This window comes from Gobius niger (genome assembly GCF_951799975.1).
Source record: "Gobius niger genome assembly, chromosome: 1".
NCBI lineage: Eukaryota > Metazoa > Chordata > Actinopteri > Gobiiformes > Gobiidae > Gobius > Gobius niger.
The window spans coordinates 73,662,688-73,681,252 of NC_136852.1; positions in this window are offsets into that span (position 1 = coordinate 73,662,688).

Below are 18,565 nucleotides of genomic sequence, written 5' to 3' on the forward strand. Positions count from 1 at the left end.
GGGAGCGACGTGGGGCTTTCTGAGGTGGTCCGGGAACGCCGACCTCGCGCTCACCCGGGAAATTGCAGGTTGTGGAGAAGAAGCGCCAAAGCGGCCACAACAAGGCGGCTCCTCGGCCGGTCCGGGATCAGCTTTATTTAGCCGAGGTGTGGCCGAGGCTTTCACGCACAGACGGACCTTCAGAAGCTTCAACAGAGCTCCGTGTGTCGGCCGTAATACAAGCTTCGTAAAACACTTCTGTTGACTTTACCGGAGGTCATGTTTACTGAAAACAAAAGCTGTTTCAATCCAAAACATCTCAACAGGTCAAGCTACATTTCAACATAAGAGCATCCATTGACATTTTTGCTTGGATTTCTTTGCAGGATGTTAGAAAAGTCTCCCAGAGCTGCTGCTTGGATGAAAACTGCCTCCCACCCACAAAGATGTTTTGCCTGAGGCTTCAAAGGTTCTCAATAGGGTTGAGGTCAGGGGAGGAGGGGGTCCACATTAGGGATGATATTTTTTCACATATCGGTATCGATCCGCTATGGGTAAATATCGGCCGATAAAAACAGTGGCTCCTAAAAATAAAGAACCTCCAGCAAAAATTCACACGTCTCCAAAAGAGAATATGTTTTTACTGAGTTTAAACAAAGTGGAGCGGACACTTGGACACCACAGAGATGCAGAGACACGAGTTGCTGCTGTAACAAACTGGACTAAATCTGCCTCATGGACATAATTCTGAGTCAGGATTAACAGGAATCACTTTCTGATGGATTATTTGTTGCTACATCTGAGGTGAGTGTTGTAAAAGTGTCTCCGTCCTGACGCCAGATTTATAACTTTGTTTGTTAGCGCTAGCATAGCTGCTAACATGCTAAAGGCTACGACACGTAAACATGACCTTTCTGTCATCATATAGGTCTAACTACAGTGATGATCATGTAGGTCTAACTACAGTGATGATCATGTAGGTCTAACTACAGAGATGATCATGTAGGTCTAACTACAGTGATGATCATGTATGTGTAACTACAGTGATGATCATGTATGTGTAACTACAGTGATGATCATGTATGTGTAACTACAGTGATGATCATGTATGTGTAACTACAGTGATGATCATGTATGTGTAACTACAGTGATGATCATGTAGGTCTAACTACAGTGATGATCATGTATGTGTAACTACAGTGATGATCATGTAGGTCTAACTACAGTGATGATCATGTAGGTCTAACTACAGTGATGATCATGTATGTGTAACTACAGTGATGATCATGTATGTGTAACTACAGTGATGATCATGTATGTGTAACTACAGTGATGATCATGTATGTGTAACTACAGTGATGATCATGTAGGTCTAACTACAGTGATGATCATGTATGTGTAACTACAGTGATGATCATGTAGGTGTAACTACAGTGATGATCATGTATGTGTAACTACAGTGATGATCATGTATGTGTAACTACAGTGATGATCATGTATGTGTAACTACAGTGATGATCATGTAGGTGTAACTACAGTGATGATCATGTATGTGTAACTACAGTGATGATCATGTAGGTCTAACTACAGTGATGATCATGTCTGTATTCATGTTTACTCCGCCCACCTTTGTCATGTTAATGACCCTGAAAACGAGGTGTTATGTCGCATTTTCGCGCATATTTAATTAGAAGCATTTGCATCGTTTGCGTATTTATCATTGAAAACAATGCAGTTCAAAGCTAATGCTAATCTTGTAAATCAACTGTTTGCCTTTTGCCTGCTCTAAACCAACTCTAAATCTTCAGTCTGGCCTCATAAGTTCAGTATAAGGTTCTGTTAAAGTGACATGATGCTATTTTTTGCAATTCCAAAGTCTAGCATATTCCCAGTGTCAGTGTTTCCCATTAATAGAGGACATGGGTGAAAGTATAATAATAAGTAGGTCTGAGTAAATATTTAGCCAAAAACAAAATGACATTTCACTCCAACATTGCATTTGGTCTTTTTGTTTCATCCTGGTGTGTGAGACGTGTCCCAGCCATAAGCATAAGACATTCCAATAATGGAGCAATTTACAAACTTTACCACATTTGAGTAAGCCTTTCTATTGATTTTTAACGTCAAAATAAATATCGGCAAATATCGGATATCGGCCACAGCAGCCAGGCAAATATCGGATATCGGTATCGGCAGAACATTTTCATATCGGACCATCCCTAGTCCACATCATGAGTTTCTCTCCTTTTACGCCCATAGCAGCCAGTGATGCAGAGGTTTTCTTTACAGCAGGACATGGTTCACACCTTTATCTGCACAAACCCGAGTGTGTCTGAATCATCCACAAATCTCTTATCAGTTCGATGATTACGCTTCATCTTTCATGAAATATTGTAGGTTTTCGTACCTAGACCAATGCATTCAACTATGTCATGCTTTTCATCAGCAGAGAGACCCTTTTTCTTTCCCTTATTGCTTGAAAATGTTGGTCTGCTTAATAATGTGGAACATGCTTTTTTCAGTCGTTGATCCCTTAACCTCTTAACTCCCGCCTGAACCGAGAGGATCTTTTTCCTCACGTCATCAGATTTTATTTCCATCATTTTTTTGTTGGGTATTCAACTCATTTTTGTAACTTTATTTGTCATTTTTTTGTCATTTTTTGTCAAATTTTTGTCATTTTTGTCATTTTTGTCTTTTTTGTCAAATTTCTGTCATTTTTTTGTCAAATTTTTATCACATTTTTGTCACATTTTTGTCATTTTTTGTTACATTTTAGTCATTTTTTGGTAATTTTTTATCACATTTTTGTCACATTTTTGTAATTTTTTTGTTACATTTTTGTCATTTTTTGGTAATTTTTTATCACATTTTTGTCATTTTTTTTGGTCGTTTTTTTTGTCATTTTTTGTTCCATTTTTTGTTCCATTTTTGTCATATTTTTGTACATTTTTTTGTGACATTTTTGCCACTTTTTCATCAATTTTTTGTCAATTTTTTTTCCTTTTTTTGTCAAATTTTTATCACATTTTTGTCATTTTTTGTCACTTTTTCTTCATTTTTTCCATTTTTTTAATCAAATTTTGGTCATTTTTTGTCAATTTTTTTTTACATTTTTGTCATTTTTTTGTCAAATTTTTATCACATTTTTGTCATTTTTGTGACATTTTTGCCACTTTTTCATCAATTTTTCGTCACTTTTTCATCAGTGTTTTCTCACTTTTTTGTCACATTTCCATCAGTGTTTTTGTCTCAGTTTTGTCGCTATTTTCACACCTTTTTTCCAGAAGCTTTTGGACTGGGGGTAAAGACAAACTGGAGAAAATGTGCTCGGTTCAGGCGGGAGTTAAGGGGTTAAAGTCTGGAAGTCTAAATGTATTTCAAATGCATGGTCTTGCATTAAGAATTTTTTTATTGCAATGTCCCTGAGACGAGCTTTTCAATTCCAGTTCTCCTCATTCTGCAAAACTAAGACGGGCTTTCTGTTTAAAGAGGGGAATAATTTGTCTACCTTCACATTTCCCTTTGCCTCTCCTCACTTTGCAAACTTACAAACCATCACTTTAACCGGGCTTAACCTGAAAACTAATCCTCACGGGCGTCTGAGGTCGATGAGTTCCATTGAAAAACAAAAACAACGTGACCTTCCTGACACATAGATACAATCTGCATAATAATCTGCTTTCGGGTCATCGTTGGATCGAAACCCTGCAGTTTAAAAGTGCGTTTCTCGTGATGTGTCCCTTTAAGACGCCCTGTTTACAAACCCTGACAGCCCTGTTTCCCGCTCCGTTAAGCCTCTTAATCACCCGCGGACAAGTCACGCATTGACCGGCCCGCGCTCTGGTCAGCTTTACTGCCTTTGTGGTCACACGCGGCCTCCCAAACACGCCGTCAAAGGGGCCTTTCTGAAGGGGGGGGGGCGGCGTCCGGAGGGCACGCCATCGCACTCTATAGGCTTGTTGCACAATGTGGCTACGCTAGTTCCTCTGAGCTGAAGCTGTGGGCGCCAGCACTTCCTGTTCGTATTCATTTCCATTAAGATGAGCTCAGACCAGTGAGTTCCTGGAAGAAATATTTCCATAGAGGAGACGTTTATGTTTGTGAGGATCAGTGAGTTTGTCTTGAAGCTAAAGGCTAATTTAACCTCTTCACTCCCGCCTGAACCGAGAGGATCTTTTTTCCTCATGTCATCAGATTTTTTTTTCCATCATTTTTTATCACATTTTTGTAATTTTTTTTGTCACATTTTTGCCATTTTTTTGGTCAAATTTTTATCATATTTTTTGTCATTTTTCGTCAATTTCTTGTGACATTTTTATCACATTTTTGCCACTTTTTCATAAATTTTTCGTTCCTTTTTTGTCACATTTTATCACATTTTTGTCACATTTTTGCCACTTTCTCATCAATTTTTCGTCCCTATTTTGTCCATTTTTTATCACATTTTTGTCATTTTTCGTCAATTTTTTGTTTATTTCTTGTGACATTTTTATGACATTTTTGCCACATTTCCATCATTGTTTTCGTCGAGAAAACGTGCTCGGTTCAGGTGGGAGTTAAGGGGTTAATGCATTACACAACTTGAAATGGTGCCTTTTTATATATATTTTCATAGCATGTTAGCCTTTAGCTTCAAGACAAACTATCAATCCTTCATGATCACAGGCATCTCTGATCTGAACTTCATGATTTGAACACAGTAAATGATCATCTACCGGGAACTCACCGCCCACAACATAATCTTTAGAAAATATGATTATTATTCCAGGAAAAGAAAACAGACAGGAAGTCCTGGCGCTCACACCTTCAGGTCAGAGGAACTAGCATAGCCACACTGTGCAACAAGCCAATTAACTCAACCAGCCGGGGTTTGAAGTGTGGGCTGATAAAGGCTTTGAATGGCAGCCTTCAGCCAGGACTCAGCCCGGGCGTTTACTGAACAAACACGTTCCCCCGTTGTACCTGTTTTGTGCGCGGCGGGTCCTGGCTGCGGCTGTGGCGGCGGCGGCGGTTTGTCCCGGGCTCTCGTGCTCGCAGACTCCTGTAGAATAAAGCAGAAAAACACACTTAACGCTGGAGTCGCTTTCACCACCGGAGGTTTTCCACTTCGCCGGCTCAGATTTCCCACGATTTGAGTTTTCCGAGCGTTTATACGACCCGGGAGATGGGCTGACGAGGCCGATGTGGGCGACGCCGGACCAGAGGGGGGAGTTTATCCACAGATATTTTCAGTTAAAGCGGCTTAAGCTCATGGAGTAGGAGTATGTGGAGATGGTGAGCACGTTCAAGAACCTCGGAACAATCCCAGACGCCCAGATCAGGCTGTTGAATCTGACTCTGCTCATTCTCTGAACCCTCAGTTTGAGCTTCTGAACTCGAGGAGGCGATGCAGAGTCACACCGGCTAAAGAAGCTGTGTTTAACCTCTTAACTCCCACCTGAACGGATCCCATTTTCTCCAGCTTTACCCTAATCAAAAAGCTTCTTGGGGAAAAACACAAAAATAGCCACAAAAAATGAGAAGAAAACAAGGATGTAAATTCGACAAAAATGTGACAAAAATTCAACAAAAAAGTGACAAAAATTCAACAAAAATGTGACAAAAATGTGACAAAAATGTGACAAAAATTCAACAAAAATGTGACAAAAATTCAACAAAAATGTGACAAAAATTCAACAAAAATTTTACAAAAATGTGACAAAAATTCAATAAAAAAGTGACAAAAATTCAATAAAAAAGTGACAAAAAATTCAACAAAAATGTGACAAAAATGTGACAAAAATGTGACAAAAATTCGACAAAAATTCGACAAAAATTCGACAAAAATGTGACAAAAATTCGACAAAAAGTGACAAAAATTCAACAAAAATGTGACAAAAATTCAACAAAAATTCAACAAAAATTCAACAAAAATTCAACAAAAAAACAATAAAAAAGTGACAAAAATTCAATAAAAATGCGACAAAAAATTCAACAAAAAATTGACAAAAATTCAACAAAAAATTGACAAAAATTCAACAAAAATTCAACAAAAATTCAACAAAAATTCAACAAAAATTCAACAAAAATTCAACAAAAATTCAACAAAAATTCAACAAAAATTCAACAAAAATTCAACAAAAATGGAAAAAAAGGAAAGAAAAAAAAACCATACAAAAGGTGAAACCACACAGCAACAACGCGAGGAAAAAGATCAGTTTTGTGGGTCTTAGCTTTCAAATGAGGTGTTACACAGACCTGTATAACGGCCAAAGAGGACAGAATGCATTTGGTTCAGGCGGGGGGTAAGAGGAAACCTTTTGTCCCCTGTGCTGTGGGGATCATGAATGAAGCAGCGACTTGAATACAATCGCCACAGAAATGAACTGTTCTTATGTGTTTTTGTTTTATTTTTTTATTGGGCATGTTTCTATTGTCCACAGTCTTGTATTTCTGTGTGTCGGTGAGCCATAAACTTTGACCTATGGAATGTTATTCGCCACAACAACAGGTACGGTGCAGCTCTGTAGTCAGCCAGAGGTCAGCCAGAGGTCAGCCAGAGGTCAAAGCCCCTCAGACCCTCTGGTTGAAGCCTGAATGTTTAGGCAGCTGCACAAGTGGAGCCTCTTAAGCTTTCCATTGTAAAGTCCAAGGTCACCACACACAAGGGCAGCTCCTCCTGACCGCAGGCACAGGAGACCACAGGCCCCTCCTCCTGACCGCAGGCACAGGTGACCACAGGCCCCTCCTCCTGACTGCAGGCACAGGCGACCACAGGCCCCTCCTCCTCCTGACTGCAGGCACAGGTGACCACAGGCCCCTCCTCCTGACTGCAGGCACAGGCGACCACAGGCCCCTCCTCCTCCTGACTGCAGGCACAGGTGACCACAGGCCCCTCCTCCTGACTGCAGGCACAGGTGACCACAGGCCCCTCCTCCTGACTGCAGGCACAGGTGACCACAGGCCCCTCCTCCTGACTGCAGGCACAGGTGACCACAGGCCCCTCCTCCTGACCGCAGGCACAGGTGACCACAGGCCCCTCCTCCTGACTGCAGGCACAGGCGACCACAGGCCCCTCCTCCTGACTGCAGGCACAGGTGACCACAGGCCCCTCCTCCTGACTGCAGGCACAGGTGACCACAGGCCCCTCCTCCTGACTGCAGGCACAGGTGACCACAGGCCCCTCCTCCTCCTGACTGCAGGCACAGGTGACCACAGGCCCCTCCTCCTGACTGCAGGCACAGGTGACCACAGGCCCCTCCTCCTCCTGACTGCAGGCACAGGAGACCACAGGCCCCTCCTCCTCCTGAGTCAGCCAGAGGTCAGCCAGAGGTCAGCCAGAGGTCAAAGCCCCTCAGACCCTCTGGTTGAAGCCTGAATGTTTAGGCAGCTGCACAAGTGGAGCCTCTTAAGCTTTCCATTGTAAAGTCCAAGGTCACCACACACAAGGGCAGCTCCTCCTGACCGCAGGCACAGGAGACCACAGGCCCCTCCTCCTGAGTGCAGGCACAGGTGACCACAGGCCCCTCCTCCTGACCGCAGGCACAGGCGACCACAGGCCCCTCCTCCTGACCGCAGGCACAGGTGACCACAGGCCCCTCCTCCTGACTGCAGGCACAGGCGACCACAGGCCCCTCCTCCTCCTGACTGCAGGCACAGGTGACCACAGGCCCCTCCTCCTGACTGCAGGCACAGGTGACCACAGGCCCCTCCTCCTGACTGCAGGCACAGGCGACCACAGGCCCCTCCTCCTCCTGACTGCAGGCACAGGTGACCACAGGCCCCTCCTCCTGACTGCAGGCACAGGTGACCACAGGCCCCTCCTCCTGACTGCAGGCACAGGTGACCACAGGCCCCTCCTCCTGACTGCAGGCACAGGTGACCACAGGCCCCTCCTCCTGACCGCAGGCACAGGTGACCACAGGCCCCTCCTCCTGACTGCAGGCACAGGCGACCACAGGCCCCTCCTCCTGACTGCAGGCACAGGTGACCACAGGCCCCTCCTCCTCCTGACTGCAGGCACAGGTGACCACAGGCCCCTCCTCCTGACTGCAGGCACAGGTGACCACAGGCCCCTCCTCCTGACCGCAGGCACAGGTGACCACAGGCCCCTCCTCCTCCTGACTGCAGGCACAGGTGACCACAGGCCCCTCCTCCTCCTGACTGCAGGCACAGGTGACCACAGGCCCCTCCTCCTGACTGCAGGCACAGGTGACCACAGGCCCCTCCTCCTGACCGCAGGCACAGGTGACCACAGGCCCCTCCTCCTGACTGCAGGCACAGGTGACCACAGGCCCCTCCTCCTGACCGCAGGCACAGGTGACCACAGGCCCCTCCTCCTCCTGACTGCAGGCACAGGTGACCACAGGCCCCTCCTCCTGACTGCAGGGCACAGGCGACCACAGGCCCCTCCTCCTGACTGCAGGCACAGGCGACCACAGGCCCCTCCTCCTGACTGCAGGCACAGGTGACCACAGGCCCCTCAGAGGGAACATAAGGACACATTTCCTTCTTGGACAATAAAGCATATTGATATTTGCATTAGTGAAATCCGGCCCATTACCTCTGGCCCTCAGGATGAATCTGAGAAATATTATTCTGCCAATGAGAGATCAAATACCTGTTAAAGCTCCCTAAAATGTGAGAAATGGAGTCAGCAGGTTTAGGGAACTTTTCCTCAATTTCCCGCCTGACACTGAGTGGAAACACATGGGAGGTTGTTTTGATCTCTTAAAAGCAAATCTACTGTTTGTTCAATAAGAACCTGTGTGGAAAATACGTAATGATTAAACATCTCGTAGCCTTAGTGCGTTAGACGGTTCTAACGCCCGACACAGAGTTGTTCCTCCTGCATTATAACGTCTAACGCGGCTCCTCGTTGTTTAATCCGCTTATACCAGGGTCCCACAAACCTAACATTTATAATAAATGTGTTTTTCATTGACTAAAGTCACTAAATCTGCCAGACTACGGGACTATTTTGTGTGGGTTATTAGCCGGTCACTGAAGGCTGGTCTCAGAGCGAGTCATTCTCCGCAGCTATTACGAGGATCTCAGTCAGGCTCAACGACACAACATCAGCACAGAATCACAACACAACAGGACTAACCCGGAAACACTTTTCCCTGGAAGGAAACACCGATATGCGGCACTCGTGGGCAGGAGTTATTTACCTTTTACAAGGTTTAACCTGAAGCTAAAGCTAGCTAGCTCAACCAGCTCAACTGTTTATGGAAACAGCTGCGGTGGAGTCGCTCACACCTGGGCCCCCCCAACTCAAACTTTTATGTTTGACTTTACTAATCCAGACAAAGATGCTTCAATGCAGGATCATTTTATGTACGCCTGAAAATGATGAATAGCCTTAACCGTTTCCAATAGAAATGTAAAGCTCATATGTTATTAACAGTAGTACCAAAATAATGCCCCAGCCAATCAGAATCCAGTATTCAGCCAGACCAGGGTATAATGTGTTGGAAGGTGGTTCTCGTGGAAGCACTTGAGAACCACAAATACATAAATAAATAGAAAACTAATCATTTTAATTTGGTTCCTCTCATCTAAAGGATGTTTTTCACCATGAATCATCAGCAGATCTTCCTCAACCTCTCACACCAAGTAACACCATATTTGGAAAGTCCAAACAGGTCTAGACTGAGATCATGAATAAACTTCTCTAGCGTATCCGCTGATGTCCTTTCCAGTCCAGGTTGTTTATTGAAGACGCAGCTGGACGGGAGCGCTGAGGGCCGTAAACCTGCACAGGGGCCGACACCACAGCGGGCCCTCGGGGATCCAACCCTCAACCACGGCCTCCTCCTTTGAGCAAGACCTCCCACTCCTCCGTGATTTACATGAAGCTCCTGAAAGCTCAGACCTGATCTCCTGAACTCCGGAACTGTTACACTGTTACATTCCCGTCTGTGCTCCTGAGCGTAGCAGTGAAACATCTCAGGTTTGTGGAAGAGCTTCCGTGTTCTTGGAAAGCGCTCGTGTAACCACAGGGAGAGGAGAGCACAGACTGAGAGGCCCGGGGAGGAACTGAAGTGAGCTGATTACAGGGCGGACGGCAGACTGAGGAGGACGGAGGAGCAGAAGCATCAGCGATACCAGAGCGTCAGCGCAGACAGGCCGGCTCACGAAGGGTTACAGACCCAGGGGTTACAGACCAAACCTTAAAGCCACTAAACATGTGACCGGGTTTCCACTGTCGCCAAAACAAAACATGCTCCTCTGAGTCGTCCGACACAGGAAATAAAATGTATATTTTACCTGGTTTTGTTTTATAAATTCACAGCTGAATAAATCAGACGAGGAAACAGATCTTTCTGAAAAAAGGTCAAAATAATGTTCAGTCCAAGGCTTATGTATAATAGTATAAATAAATATGTATAAATATAATATGTAAGGGATAATGTATAGAACGCTGGTCATTATCGGGAAAATAAGCACCGACAGGGCGAACCGGTCTTGTTCTATACATTTTCCCGCTTATTATTCGGCCATTTGCAACTGAACACACACAACATAAACTTCGTACACTTTTATGAAGGTCGAAAGGTTTATTTAATGACTTCCGCGACAAATAGTTCCCAAAAGTTTGTGCGTTGCTCGGCAACGTTTTGCTAGGCTAGAAGCAGCAAGGCTAGCAGCTAGCCTAGCTACTTAGCTGAAGGTGCAGTTGGAGGAATGGTGGTGAATCTCTGGGTAAGTTGAAAGTCAGACTCACGCTAACTTCACGAGCGATTCCCCGACTTCTCTCTCAGTGACGGGACAGATAGTGTCGCTGCTACGTACGTGCGGAGTGATATGAAAGAACCAACTCCGTTGCCATTGGCAGCGGAGTTATGTTTTTCAGAGGTCCTTTATCAGAAAGTAATGACCGGTAGAACGTTGGGAAATCCCATTCAAATCAACGGAGCTTCTACTTACGTTGTGAAAAGCCAGATAATAAGTGGAGATAATTGTCTAACCAACATGATAAACATGCATTTTGAGAAAATGGCCTTTGAAATGACAAATTCCCAAATAAATCAATGCAGAAACATTGAATCAGACCGATAATTAAACTTCGTAACGTTCATTGTGTCTACTTGTGTTCTAGTATCACTTTTTAGGTTCGTTTTGCCAGAGATGTTAAAGATCTTTAACATCTCTAACCTTAGTGTCTGGCAAAACGAACCTAAAAAGTGATACTAGACTGATAATTAAGTGTGAAGATCAGGTCTTTTTCGTTTCCAGGTTAAAGGTGAAAAAAGAAACGTTTCGCCGGTAGCGTCTCCCCTCACATCGCATAGTTTGCCTTTAGTCGACGTCTCCATGGAGACGAGCTGGAGAAGTCCCGCCTCCAGTGAAGTGAGAGTCAGGTCTGAGGAAAGGCTCTCACAGCTTATATTAGAGCTAGATACATTTTCTCATCACATGATTAATTAGTCTCACTTTCCCGACGCACATTGAAGAGCCGCCGCATGAGCATCACGATGGCACAGCGGTTAGCGCTCGTGCCTCACAGCTCGAAGGTCCCGGGTTCGATTCCCACCTGGACGGGGCTGGAGTTTGCATGTTCTCCCCGTGTCCCCAGGTTAGTGGTAAAAACATGTACAACAGGTGAATCCTCCAGCCTGGTGTGTCTGACCAGCCTGGCTCCACATCATGGAGACGGTCCCCGAGCGCCGGCCCAGGCTGGAGCTCACGGCTCCTGCAGGAGGCCCAGAGACGCTGAGGACGGGTCAGATGCAGAGAACTACTTTCTCTACAGAGATTAATACAGGAGAACTTAACTTAACCAGAGCGCGTCACATGACCCTGAGTTTACAGGAGAAACAGCTCTATCAGAGAAGTTCCCACAGACGTAAAGTACAGTCTTTAACTTTATTGTTCACTCGAGACGCCGCTGCTGATGAGCCTGAGTACACAGCGTTAGGCCTCACCACACGGTCACCAGGAAAAGTCACCGAGGATGGAGGTCAGAGTCTCACAGGGAGGAGAGGACGAGGAGCAGAAGCAGGAGAAGAGTCTTTAAATCAGGAGCAGGGCCGTTTCCCATGTGCCGACAGCTTTTCTGTTCTAATGACGTTTATCATTCCTCACCCCCCCCTCCCCCCTCCCTCCCCCCCCCTCAGACAAACAGCTGGCACTTCACAGCTGCTCCAAACCACAGAGCAGGAGGACGTTCGCACACAGAGGAGACAAGAAGAAGAGAAAGAATCTTTGACTTGCATTTGGACGACCAACTACCTGACTACCCAACTACCGGACCCGCCTGACCCGCCTGACCCGAGCACATCATCTCCAGTCTGGCCTTGACCCAAATCTAAAAGCTTCTTGTAAAAAGTGTCAATACAGAAACAGAAAGAAAGCGGCAAAAACACGACAAAATAGGACTGAAACAACTCAGCGATTATTGAAATAGTCGACAACTATTTTAGTCATTGTTTTCCAGTAAACACAAGCAAAGACCAAAAATGACATGAACATTTCTTTTTAAAGTTAGGGTTAATGTCAGACCTGGGCAAACTACGGCCCGTGGGCCAGATCCGGCCCGCGATGTGTAAGGTATAAATTCCTGAGTATGTCCAAAAAAAAAAAGTAAGTCTCAGCCACTAGGGGGCAGCTTAAATAAATGGAAAGAAGTCCACAGGTGTCCAGCAGAGGGCGCTGACATAATGAGAGATCAGGATATAAACAACACATTGGTTACAGCATAAATATAAAGGCTTGATGTCTCGTACGCGCTGCTGGCCAATAGAGGGCGACGTTCGCACACGGCGGCCATCTTACCACAGGGAGCTCGCTCATAACATTGTGTTTATGGGCATGTACTTTTAAATAGCCATAACTTGCTCAATTTTCTACCGATTTTCAAACGGTTTGGTTTGTTATAAATGTCAGAGATGCATACAAATGAATAGAAAAATAAACCTTTTATTTCAGCATGTTCCAGCATTCAGAATTATAGCCACGTTAATCACGTTTGTTAAATCTGTCAGCGAGATAAGAGCTTCCCTGTGGCAAGATGGCCGCCTGTTCTGCCGGAAGTGACTCTGCCTTAATGCTGCGTCCACACCAAACACGGCCGGCGCCTCCAAAGCGTCAGGTTTACATTTAAAATACATGGAGGCGCCTCGAGGGGGCGTCAAGAGGTCCCGCAGCGCCTCACGCGCCTCTTGTGCGCCGCGTTTCGAGGTTTTTGACGCCTCCAGGGCGTCCAGCACGGCCGACGCTCAAGTTGGGAGATGTTGAACTTTTTGGACAAATTCGCGAGCGTCGACCAATCAGGAGCTTTCCCCCACAGTGACGTTGTAGCTGAGCCACCGGGGCAGATTCTACGCCGGCCCCACAGATGTAAACAAGTCACGGAGGTTTAGCTTCACTGTGAACCGGAGCTACAGCAGCTCTGGGACTTTTACAAAGACACATCAGTGTTTCTTTATCTAAACACCAGGATTAAAGGCGACGACAAGAAAACTTATTTCACAGGCTTAATCTGTAGCATTAGCACCGGAGAAAGCTAATGCTAAGCTAAACCTCCGGCCCTCACGTGAAAACGAGAAATATGCACAAATAAAGTAAATAAAGAACAAGGATCACACACTGAGCTGGGCTGATGTTGTAGTTTATTACTCACATCATCTATAATGAGCTCCGGGAGGAAACCAGCTTGTTAGCTCAGTTAGCTCAGTTAGCTCAGTTAGCCCAGTTAGCTCAGTTAGCTCAGTTAGCTCAGTTAGCTCAGTTAGCTCAGTTAGCTCAGTTAGCTCGCATTGAGCTCCGGTTTTCTCCCATGAAAACAAACATTATGCACTAATAATGTCAATGAAGCCGTAACGACATCGAGCAGCTTTATGACGATCACACACTGAGCCTTCACGCATCTGTGGTTTATTGCAGACTCTTCATCAACAATGAGCTGTAGCAGGTGTATTTCAGACAACAGCTACTTCCAAGATGGACGAACAGACTCTGAGCTGACGCCAGAGCGTCTGACGCTCGGTGACATTTGTGACGAGCGTCAGACTTCAGTAGCACAAGCTCCAACGACGGGCTTGAGGCGCGTTTTTGACCCCAAAACGCGTTTGGTGTGGACGCAGCATCAGACTTTGCCTTTATATTTGCAGTCCTGTCAGGCTCATTATTCAACAGTATTTTCCCAATCAAAACATATTTTTATTTCGGAGATTTGTAAGTTTTGGCCTGGCCTGGGTGAAGGGTTTCTGGAGTCGAGCTGTGGGTCCGTATGTGCTGATCTGATATTCCGTTCGCTGAAATGATAAAGCGAGTGGAATAAGCGGAGCTGCTGCTCAGTCATGGAAAAGTCTGTCCCGGTTTTCCTTATGGAAGAGTCGACACAGCCTGACCTCAGCCGGGAGCGAGGGGGGAAACGGGATAACGGGATCAGACCTGGATCCCTCAGCACTGGGAGGAGAAAAGTCACAGACGCAGCAGAAACACAGAGCTGGTCATGTGACAGAGAGAGAGAGAGAGTCTGTGAAACCAATCGTCTCTGACTTTAGCATCACTGTGGATGTCTTTAACACACCACCTTTTACCAGACTCTGGTTACGCTGCTCACTCTGGGTCTCCTGTTATAACGTCGGCCCAATGGATGATTTCAGAAAAGTCCCTAAAGTCCTACAAATAAGGTGAAAGTTTATTTGTCATTATAGAATTATTTTTTTGTCACTTTTCTGTTACTCTCCAGTTTGACTTTACCCAAATCCAAAAAAAAAACATCAAAATAGCAACAAGAATGAGATGAAAACGAGGATGAAAGCCACGAAAAAGCAACAAAAGAGCAAAGAAAAACGTGCCAAAAAAGTGACCAAAAACGTGGACTAAAAAGTGACACAAAAGTGAGAATAAACCCAACAAAAAGTGACATAAAACGTGATGATGGATTATCTCGGAAAATACTTTAGAACTAAGTCCGTGAGTCCTACAGAAAAAACAGTTCAGGTTCTTTGTCATTATAGAATCGACTCTTGACACTTCAAATCACAACAACAACAACAACAACTACGCCCAAGACCTGACTTTCTGTTTCGATCCAGCTCGCCAAAATAAAAGCACCGCCTTATTCATTAGTTCAACTTTCTTTCTGCCGAACTACAAACACACAAAACACTTAAAATGTTTGTGTTTAATTATATCCTTGTAATGTTGCGAGTTGGGCTGATACGATTAATCGATTATTGAAAGAGTCGACAACTATTTTAGTGATCGATTAATCGTTTTCTGGTTCACACAGACTCAAAAAGAGCAAAAATGACATGAAAATGTAGAATATTTGATGAAAAGATGCTTTGTTTCTATAGTGAATGGTCTGGGACGACGTGGGACGACGTTTTAACCTCTTAACTCCCGCCTGAACCGAGAGCATTTTCCCCAGTTCAGCTTTACCCAAATCCTGTAGGCCAGTGTAACGCCTCATTTGAAAGCTAAGATCTACAAAAATCATCTAAATGGATCTTTTTCCTCACGTCATCAGATTTTTTTCCATCTTTTTCTTTTTGGGGGGGGGGGGGGGGTATTGAATGAATGAAGGTTTATTCGGTTACAAAACATAAAACAAAAAGTATGTACTGCAAACTCAATATTATTCATGAGTATTCAACTCATTTTGTCACTTTATTGTCATTTTTTTTGTCATTTTTTTGTCAATTTTTTTGTCACATTTTTTTGTCACATTTTTTGTTATTTTTTGTTATTTTTTGTCATATTTTTTGTTACATTTTTTGTCACATTTTTTGTCATTTTTTTGATGATTTTTTGTCATGTTTTGTTATTTTTTTGTCAATTTTTGTCACATTTTTTGTCACATTTTTTGTCATATTTTTTGTCATATTTTTTGTCATGTTTTTTGTCACATTTTTTGTCATTTTTTGTCATTTTTTAAAATATTTTTGGCGATTTTTTGTCACATTTTTTGTCACATTTTTTGTCACATTTTTTGTCACATTTTTTGTCATGTTTTTAGTCATTTTTTGTTATTTTTTGTCATTTTTTTGTTATTTTTTTGTCAATTTTTTGTCATTTTTTGTCATTTTTTTGGAGATTTTTTGTCATGTTTTTTGTCATTTTTTGTCATGTTTTTTGTTATTTTTTTGTTACATTTTTTGTTACATTTTTTGTCATTTTTTTGTTATTTTTTGTCAATTTTTTGTCATTTTTTGTCATTTTTTTTGGATAATTTTTTGTCATTTTTTTGTTATTTTTTTGTCAATTTTTTGTCGTTTTTTGTCATTTTTTTGGAGATTTTTTTGTCATGTTTTTTGTCATTTTTTGTTATTTTTTGTCATATTTTTTGTCATGTTTTTTGTTACATGTTTTGTCACTTTTTCGTCACTTTTTTGTCACATCTTCATCTTTGCTATGAGCTATGAGGCCACTGCGACGCCTCATTTGAAACCTAAGACCTACAAAACTGAGTGTTGTCACGTTCTTATTGTGTTACTGTTGCTTTTCCTGCGTGTTTCTGTCGCTCTGTTGTTATTTTCTTCCAGCTGTTAGATTTGGGTAAAGCCGAGCTGGATGAATGTGCTCAGTTCTCTGTGTGTTGTTTTCCCGGATAACGATCCTGAAGCTTTTCTGATTTTCTATCTGTCGTCGTGTCTCTTCTTGCAACAGAGTCAGATCAGATCAGAGCTTCTCACGAAAGGCTCCACAGTCGCCCCCCCCCTCGTAACCCCCCCCCCCCCCCCCCCCTCGTTACCCCCCGTCTCACGTTCCTCCGGTTCGGCTTTACCCAAATCTAAAAGCTTGAGAAATGTTTAAAAAAAGTGGCAGCAACACGAGGAAAAAGAATGGATGAATTTTGTAGGTCTTAGCTTTCAAATAATAATGGCTTACACTTGCTCTTTGCTCTTAACTCCCACCTGAACGGATCCCATTTTCTCCAGTTCGGCTTTACCCTAATCAAAAAGCTTCTTGGGAAAAAAAGCACCAAAACAGCCACAAAGAAATGAGAAGAAAACAAGGATGTAAACGTAGCAAAAATGTGACAAAAATTCAACAAAAATGTGACAAAAATTCAACAAAAAAAGACAAAAATTCAACAAAAAAATGACAAAAACGTGACAAAAATTCAACAAAAAAAGTGACAAAAATTCAACAAAAAAGTGACAAAAATTCAACAAAAAAGTGACAAAAATTCAACAAAAAAGTGACAAAAATTCAACAAAAATGTGACAAAAATTCAACAAAAAAATGACTAAAAAATCAACAAAAATGTGACAAAAATTCAACAAAAATGTGACAAAAAATGTGACAAAAATGTGACAAAAAATGTGACAAAAATGTGACAAAAATGTGACAAAAATTCAACAAAAATGTGACAAAAATTCAACAAAAATTTGACAAAAAATTTGACAAATATTCAACAAAAATTCAACAAAAAAATGACAGAAATTCAATAAAAAAGTGACAAAAATTTAACAAAAATGTGACAAAAATTCAACCAAAAAATGACAAAAATTCAACAAAAATTTGACAAAAAATCAACAAAAATGTGACAAAAATTCAAAAAAATTCAACAAAAATTCAAAAAAAATTCAACAAAAATGTGACCAAAAAAGATTAAAAAAAACATACATCACAAACATCAGTTTTGTGGGTCTTCGCTTTGGCCATTATATAGGTCTGTGTAACACCTCATTTGAAAGCTGACAGAATGCATTTGGTTTAGGCGGGGGGTCAGAGGTTAAAGCAGAACTAAGTAACTCCTGCCCCTAGAGGCCAGAAGCGCCACTGCACTTTCAGACGGTCAGTGGAAGTTTGGATGATTTTAGCTTCTTATTTTCAGTATTATTTTAGTCACAGTTTGACATTTTAGTCATTCAAGTCCAATTTAAGTCATTACTCATATTATTTTAGATCAGTTTTGTAGGTCTTAGCTTTCAAATGAGGCGCGACACTGGCCTAGAGGCTGTAAACTCATGTCGAGAAGCTTTTAGATTCGGGTAAAGCTGGAGAAAATGGGTTTGACTTTCACAGTTTGTGCTCAGTCTTTCCTCACACATGTCGAGGTGAACAAAGCACTAAAGGAGGAAAAGGGGAGGGGCCAATGTCATGTGATCCGAAAATCTGCCGCCAGACGGTGGTTTGAGTTTTATGAGTGGCTGAAACATCCGTCATCTTAAACACGAGCTGTCAGAGAGAAAGAGAGAGAACTCTCCTGGAAATTGTTGTTTACGTGTCAGACCATGAACCTCTTTCCAAAAGAAACGGAGCCAAAGGGAGCGGAGGCTCTGCAGACGCCGACACAGGAACAACTGCGGCTTATGGAGGCCTTTGTGAGTCTTTAGAGTGGAGGGACTGGGCTGTTTATTTAGCAGAATCAGCGCTGCCTTTGGGGCGTCAGAATAAACGAACCACAGACTCGCTCAGTCGTGCCTGATGCTGTTACTGGTGCGTTTGTTTAGTTCTTCATTTCCAGGAGTTACAAAGCAATGACATAAACCATCATTAGGCCCGAGCGGCGCAAGGGCCGAATGTAATCGCAGCGCAGGCCAGTGAGTGAAGCGCAGGTCAGTGCCCTAACGGGCCGTGGAAGCACGGCCCGTTAGGGCCGTCTGATGCTAATTGTGACATTAAAAAGATTATGGGC